The 8068-nt window shown below is 45.7% G+C and overlaps 1 protein-coding gene across 1 annotated transcript in view; it reads left to right on the top strand.

Annotated features, from left to right (window-relative positions):
• The first annotated feature begins 1456 nt into the window (after positions 1-1456).
• Positions 1457-8068, top strand: part of Kiaa1671 (KIAA1671 ortholog) — a 139383-nt gene continuing 132771 nt past the window's right edge. The window contains exon 1 of the mRNA XM_005396132.2: positions 1457-1549. The gene's annotated coding sequence lies outside the window, so the exon portion shown is untranslated. The remainder of the gene's footprint in view (positions 1550-8068) is intronic.

Raw genomic sequence — 8068 nt, 5'->3', positions numbered from 1 at the left:
TTGGGAAGCCCAGTCTTTGAGGGCACTGGATCATCCACAATATAAAGCAAGCAGCAAAGTTTTTGTGCAAAGAACTGCAAAGAATATTTAGGCTTTCTGCACCACATGAATTTCATTTTTTTGTTTGTTTGTTTTTGTATTGGGGATTAAACCCAGGGCCTTTGCTACATCTCCAGCCCTTTTTATTTTGAAACATTCAGGGTCTTTCTAAGTCACTAAGTTCCCCAGGCTGGGCTAGAACTAGGAACCTTCCGCCCTCAGCTTCCCAGAATCTTGGGATTACAGGCATCGACTGCCACACTTGATTGGCCTACATGGATTCTGTGATACCTCCTCAATTTCGTCTCTAAGACAGAGCCATAGATACTAATGGCTCTTGAAAGATCCCACAGGCAATAGTGACAAGTGCGCGTTTTTGTTGTGTTCCGAAAAAACTGTGGATAGTGGGCTAGGTTTTGCCTTTGGACAATAGTTTGCCAATCCCTGATATAAAGGAAAAGCAAGAAGAAAAAAAAACCCAGCCTGATTAATGGTTTCAGTGAGTGGTCAGTCTGTTCAAAAATAGCACCAATTGTAGGAAGGAACCAGCCAATGAAATGTAAAAAGGCGGATGTTTACAGAGAGGGGGAAAGATAAGTCCGGACATTTTCCCTCCAGATCCGCTTGTGCACCTGGCCCAGCTGTAGGTGGGGAGGGTGGTGGGGATCATACTTTGAGGGTCTAAAGGCACACTGACCTGTTCTTCAACAAGTCCTTCATGAGGTCAACCTGTCCTACCAGCATCTAAGGGTCCAGGGAAACTTGGGAAAATGCAGCTGCAGACACACGGCAGAGCCCATGCCCTGCACCCTAGCGATGTGACGTGTGTAGAAGTCATGGCTGTGCTGATTGAAGGAAGTTCTTGCAGAGGCAGGGCGTGCTCCCCAGAAAACTGGTTCTGCTTGCTTTCTGTTAGCCACCGGTGAGCACGTTATTTAGCCCCTCTGCCATGCTTCACTGAGCACCAATCGTTTTTAATGAATCCGGGAACTAAGAGATTTCCAGAGTACATCTCAGAACCCAAAAGTGGGCATTTCGGAAGTGATAAGCCCCAGGGTTGAGCCAGGTCTCAAGGCAGAAAAGTGACCAGGAGTTTAGCACCCCCTTGTACAACCTTCACTGAGGCCCAGGGGGAGGAAGGGGCTATGACCCTCCTGGCATCAGGAAAGGGAGGAGCTGAGACTTAATGGGGTGATGGACATGGACTCCGTTACTAGGAAATGTCCAGAAAGGGCAAATCCACAGACGGGGAGTAGGTTAGTGGCCGCCCAGGCTCACAGATAGGGTGGGAGTGACTGCGTCCCAGCATAGCATTTCCTTTGGGGAAGTGTTTTCCTCTGAAAGCTGTTTTGACGAGATGGTGGTGATAGCTCTGTGACATAGACAGTTCCCTACTTAGAACAAAACTGACTTGCAATTTTTCAAATTTATGGTGGTGTGACAGCTATATGCATGCATTTAATAGAAACTATGCTTTGAAGTTTGAATTTTGCTCTCTTCCAAGCTCAAGGTAAGGTGTATGATGTTCTGTGTGGTCAGGAGGGAAAACAACAGGTACCCTATGGTATAGGCGTCGTACTCGGGGAATTACAGAAGATACTGAACTCCGCGTGACATAGGCTTTGTACTAGATCGTGTTGCCCACTTGTCAGCTAACACAAGTGTCCTGAGTGTGTTTAACACAGACTAGGAGGAGCCAAGGCGTTCATTAGGTTAGGAGTATTAAACACTTCTTTTTTCTTCAGTACTGGTGATTGAACCCAGGGCTTTTACACTCAACTGCATCCCCAGCCCTTTTTTATTTTTTATTTTGAGACAGAGTCTTACTAAGTTGTCCAAGCTGGGCTTGAATTTATAACCTTCCTGCCTCAGCTTCCCAGGGTGCTGGGCTTTATAGACAAGCACTACCATGCTTGGCTTTAAGCACATTTTTGACTTAACATTTTCAGGAGGTGGTGGGTTTGTTGGAATGTGGTGCCAGCCGAAGTTGAGGAACATCTGTCTTGTGAACTTACTAAATCCCAGTGTGTTGTGAAGTTGGAAATGGCTGAAATAGTGTATTTTTTGTTATGTGATTTTTTTAAAAAAATCACAATTAAAGCAAAAAGTAGGATGACGGGCTGATAATTCAAACCTGGACACCTCTGAGAGTGAAAGGGGAAAGTGGGACTCATGGTCAACCTGGCCAAAGCCACCCTGTTCTGGCTCCCAGGCTGTATTCTTTCTTTCCAGACACAGTCTGGTTCAGTCAGCCAGAGCCTTCCGAGTTTAGAAAGTCAGGTCTCTTGGGCTTTCACCCAGCCACCCGCATCCCCTGGGAGGGTACACGAGCAGGCTCTGCTCCATGACCGTCTGTCCCAGGCCCTTTATGTGTCTGCCCTTTCCTCTCAGTTAAGATGTTCCCCATTCTGGCGAGGCGGGGGTGGGGGTGCCGACTGCTCCTCCTTTGAGCTTTTACAGCCCCCGTCCTGTCTCTGTCAGGGCAACCCCTGCATTTTAAGGTGCTCAGTTTCCTACTCTCTGTAAATTGTGGCACCCACTGTGATCAGGGATAGGGACTTCTTTGCCCGCCTCTATTCCCAGCCCAGTATGGACCTCAGAGTCTCTCAGTGGACATTTATCCAAAGGACTTGAGTTCCCTGAGCACAGAGTTTACACAGGTGGTTTCCTTTATCTCTGTGTGGGTTTGCTTTTGCTTTGCATTGTGGTAAGTTTATATAGCATAAAATTTACCATTTTAAGTGTACAATTTGGTAGCGTTAAGTGTATTCGCATTTGAGTAAACGTCACCATCCATCTCCAGAAGGATTTTTCTTTTCCATAGTAAAACCCGCACCCACTGAACACTCCCTACCCCTCAGGCTCTAGCAAACACCATTTTAATGTCTTTACCAATTTGCCTGTTATAGGTGCCTCAGATAGGTGGAATCGTCAAGTGTTTGTTACTCTGAGATTGGCTTATTTCACGTGGCATAATCTCTCCAGAGTTCATCTACATTGTATATGTGTCAGAATTTCATTCCCTTTTAAGGCTGAATAATACTTCATTGCATAAACAGAGATCACATTTTGTTTATTCATCTGCGATGGACATCTGGGTTGTTTCCACCTACTGGTTATTGTGAATGCTGCAGCTTTGAACACTGGTGTACAAATACCAATTCAAGTCCCTTGAACTAAAGAACAGCAGTTCTTTTGGATATGTAACTAGGAGTAGAACTTCTGGATCTCTTAGTTCTCTCTATATGCAATTTTTATGTGGTATTTTATTTTAGACAAAATCTCACTAAGTTGCCTGGGCTGGGCTTGAACTTGAGATCCTCCTGCCTTCACCTCCCATGTAACTGAGATTACAGGCATGTGTCACTATACCTGGCTCTGTAATTTTTTGAGAAATCCCCACACCGTTTTCCATGGTGGCTGCATAGTTTTACATTCCCACCTGAAATGTATGAAGTTCCAATTTCTCACATCCTTGTCAACATTTCCTTCCTTTCTTCATTCCTTCCTCCCTGTTAAAGGAATAGGAGGGATGGTTGGACAAAGGAGTGCGTGAGAGGTGAGGATAATTTGACCTTGTCTGGGGCGAAGTCACACAAAGTGTCCTGAAAAAGGAGATCTTCTGTCCACATAAGGAATGACTTGAAGGTGGGGAGGCCTGAGGGTGGAACCAAGAAAGATCAAGGTGGACCGAATGAAGAAAGTGAATAAAGCTGCAGGATATATAGGCAGGCTGTGACCATTCAGGTGTCTTCTGGAATTTGAGTCAGTCTGAAGAAAGTAGGGGAGATTACTTGTGATTTTCACAAGGAAGTCAGGTGAGTTAGCAGGAAACAACTTCACCTAGGAGCGCTGTACCTGGGAGGGTCCTGTAGAAGGACCACCACTGGGGTGCTATAGATGACCAAGAAGAGTCCTGTCTACCTAGTATCAGGAATCCCAGCAAAGACCTTGATCTCCTGTTTGATGTTACAACCCAAGGCTGCAAAGAAAAAATCGGAGACAAAATAAAAGTGAAACAGGGAACTGGGATGGTCAGTGCTTGAGACAGCAAAGACCTCAAACCAGCCAGGTCCACAGTATTTATTGGTTGTACAATCTACAGAATGGGATAAGGAGATCATTTGCTGTTTCTGGAAATAATATGCTGACACAGGCAGGGCTTGTAAAGGAGGGAACAAAACATAACTGTATCAAGATCAGAAGAGACCAGGAATAGGTCGTGGTTAGTGAGTAGCTCATTTTTCAAGTAAAATAAACTACATTTTTGGAAAAGAATTTGGGAAGTGTCACTTGTCCTCAGGTGCCATGTTATCTCATGTCAGAGCCCCATGGGTTTCATGGGCCGTATTTCTGATCTCTGCTGTGGCCGTTGGCAGGGAGCTAATGCTAATCTGCCCACCATTTGAAGTGCTCTTATGAATCACATAGTAGGCTTCAGTTTGACTCACTACTTAGAACAAGCAAATTGTGGGATTAACTCTTCACAGTCCACACTGCTTACAGCCTTCTCTGGGCATGATCAATAGGGTGGTTTCCCACACGTAGGCTGTAGGGTCCAAAAGTTGAAGTCTTTAATTAGGAAAATTTATTAGTCAAGGGATCTTCATAAGACTGGGTGTTAGGAGAAGGCAGGAGAAGGTTAACAGTGTATCATATCTCTTTTTGGGCTTGTTGCAGAACTAAGAGATAGTCTCTAAGGGGGCTGGCCTCTAAGCAATTGGGAGCAGGGGAATTCAGTCTTTATAGGGCTGGAGTGTGAACTTAGGTGGGCTTTGAGGAGGCCATTATCTCTATCTTTTTTGGTGGTTGAAGCTGGAAGGGGGTTTTACTGGACACCAAGCAACTTGGACACCTCCTGGGTAATTTGACTAATGAGAACTGGGCCATTGTCTGATTGAATGGAGCTGAGAAGGACAACCCATGGGATGATATTGGCTAGGAGGGAACTGACAACAGCAGAGGCCTTCTCTGAGCCTGTGGGAAAGGCCTCTACCCATCCAGTAAAGGTATCAACCTAAACCAGGAAATATCTTAACTTTTTGCACCCATAGCATGTAAGTGAAATTAATTTACCAGCGCTGAGCTGGAGAAAAGTCTCACTGATGTGTAGGAAAAGGAAGGTTAGAGTTAGGAGGTTGCATCTGATCAGCAGGAGGCTCTGGGGGAAGGGGACAAGTGGCTTTGGTGCCTGGAGCAGGAGGCTTGGCAGGGGGCTGCTTGGGGGAATGAGGTCAGTTGGATCTATTGTCAGGCAGAAGTCAGCATCGGTGGATGGAGTTCAGGGAATAGAGAAAGAAGAAGAATTGGGGAGGAGTCGCAGGTGGAGTACAGGGTGGGAAGGTTATGGAGTATAAATAATGCCTGGACATAGGGTATCTCAGCAGATCAGTGGAAGGGTAGAGAGGTTTAAGGTTTTTGAGGAGACAAGCTAGAGGGAAGGATAGGGGAATAGAAGGAGTGTTTCCCACAGGAGCAGAGAGAGGTCATTGTCACACCTTGTGTGTCCAAATGAAAGTGGCAATACGGTCCAAAATGGACATTTCCAGCTGGGACTCAGGGCCATAATGGAGCAAGGATGAGTGGCCAAGGCAGGCGCTGGTCAACACTGGGTTTAAATGGCATGGAAAGTAAGATGAGCCTCTCTCCCTGGGCAGAAGGGTGAAAATGCAGCAGGGGGCAGGGAGAAGGTGTGCGTGGTGGGAGGAAGACCTGAGTCCCTGAAGATTATGGGATTAGTAGAGGGTGAGAGGGGTATGTCTAGTGATCGGGACATTTCTAAGAGTAACAGATCCCTTTTAAGAGGTGAAAAAATAAGTGAGGAAAGGTCTTGTGATCTAAGGGGTCAGTGGGGTCTTCCTTTATGAATTTGTAGAGGGATTTAGCGAGGAGAGCAAAGCCGGAACAGAGAGGCTTCAGAAGTATCCTGTTACATGGAAAAAGGAGAGGAGTTGTTGTTTGGGGGGCGGGGCGGTTAGGCATCACAGAGCATATGGGAGGGAAATCTGGTTGATAGTGTAGAGATCTTATCCTAGTTTGTGAGAGCCATCTGCCTTTCGTATCAGGAGAATGGGAGTGTTCTAAAGGGAGTCTGGGATTCAGAGACCATGTCACAGAAGGTGAGAAGTAATAGGTTGTAGTCCCTGTAAAGCTGGGTCAGGGATGGGATATGGTCATTGAGCAGGGCAGTGGTTAGGCTTGAGAAGGATGGTAAGTGGTTGTGGAATGAAGCCAGGGGTAGGGTGGAAGTCCCAGACTTTGGGGTTGAAATGAGGGGAAATGACGGGAGCTGTAGAGGGGGCAGGGAAGGAGTTATTAGGGTGGCTGTAAGTGCTGGTTGCATCCTGGGGATGGTCAGAGTAGCTGACAACTTGGTTAAAATACCACGCCCAATAAGGGGAACAAGACAGGTAGGGATAGCTAAAAATAAGTGTGGGAAAAGCTAAAAATAAATGTGACCCAGTTGGCACCAGATTGGAGGAGTTTTTAAGAGTCTAGAGACTTTACCATCAATGCCCACAACAGTAATTAGGGCCGAGAAGGTTGTTCCTTGGCAGGAAGGCAAAGTGGAGTGGCAGGCACCCCTATGATTAAAAATGGGGTGGACTTACCTTCCACTATAAGAATTACCCAGAGTTAGTCACCTAGGATATTCCAGGGGGTCTCTGAAACCTTTGGGCAGCTTTAGTCTTCCATGGCCAAGCCTAGAAGGTCTGGGAAGGAGCCCGTTAGGGGTCCCTGGGGATCTCCAACTTAAGTTATAATTGCTTTGAGCTGTAACAGTCATGTTTAAAGAAGGAAGCATTGGTAGCAAGAGTAATAATCAAGAGAACTAAACCTTTGTTTTTCAGTTTTTTGAGAGACAATGAAAAGATATCAAAGAGCAAGGTGGAAATAGCGCCCTTTTTTACCTTGTAAAAGAGATCACCTGTAGAAATAGAGAGAAGCAAACAAATGGCCTGGGGGAATTCTGCCCTGGGCCTTAGGGTGGAGAAGCCTCCAAGACGTCTGTGTTATCTGTCTGATCATCTAGGCAACCCCTTTAGCACGAAGGTAAGGCTACATTTTGTGAAAAGTCCAACCTCAAATTTCTGTGTTCCTGAAGCTCACAGATTCAACTTACATACACTGCCTAGCAACCATGATTTACAAGTCAGTAAAGGCACATCCATCAGTTTTTACATGCACATAAAAGAAGAGAACGGCTGAACTGATGGATGGGGTCCTGTGATTTATTAATAGACATGTACATTTCCTAAATACAAACTAGATTTTTTTTTTTGTACCGGGAATCGAACTCACAGCTTGTGCTTGCCAGGCAGGCGCTTATGCCGCTGAGCTATATCCACAGCCCCAAACTAGATTTTATAAGAAGACCCATTTTACAGTGTCTTCTAAATTTATCCTGTAGTTAGTTGCAAAGTCCACCAGAGGGCGTTTTAAAGAGAGTCTAAATGCAGCATCTATAAAGCAGGAATCTAAGACCTTGCCTGCAAAAGTAAAATGTTTAGGTTGCCCCTTGGGAGATAGGTAGGCCTGGTCCTTTCGTTGTTATCTGAAGGCCTGGCCTCTAACTGATGTATCTCCAGCTACAGTTGTGGTGTGTTCTTACCTTTTGTCTTGACTGTCTAGAGGGCCCCGTCCTACCTGACTGCCTATAATATTTTTACCTAACTTAGCTGTCCACAGTATTCCCTCTCTGAAGATGTATCCCACACTGCCATGAGGGGCCAGGTGGTGAGGACCTTTCTGGCGGCTTCAGGCTGAAGGTTGTCGTAGTTGTGATTGGTAGTTAGAGGCACTCTTCAGAGGGTCTATCTAAAGGCCCTTGGTAGACATTAGGTCTCTCGTCTTGGGTAGGTACATAGCTCTAAGTCTGGAGGAGACAAAGCCAAAGAAACGGTTAAGTAAGCACGGGCCAAACAGTAAAATCAACAAGGCTATTGTGACTACAACCAAAAATATTTTTTACCAGGAAGAGCCAGTAAGAAGATGGTCCAAGGAGTTTTAGACTCCAACATGGCCTTAA

Source organism: Chinchilla lanigera, unplaced genomic scaffold (genome assembly GCF_000276665.1).
Source record: "Chinchilla lanigera isolate Chin_1 unplaced genomic scaffold, ChiLan1.0 scaffold00054, whole genome shotgun sequence".
Classification (NCBI taxonomy): domain Eukaryota; kingdom Metazoa; phylum Chordata; class Mammalia; order Rodentia; family Chinchillidae; genus Chinchilla; species Chinchilla lanigera.
This window is presented reverse-complemented; position numbering and strand designations above follow the sequence as displayed.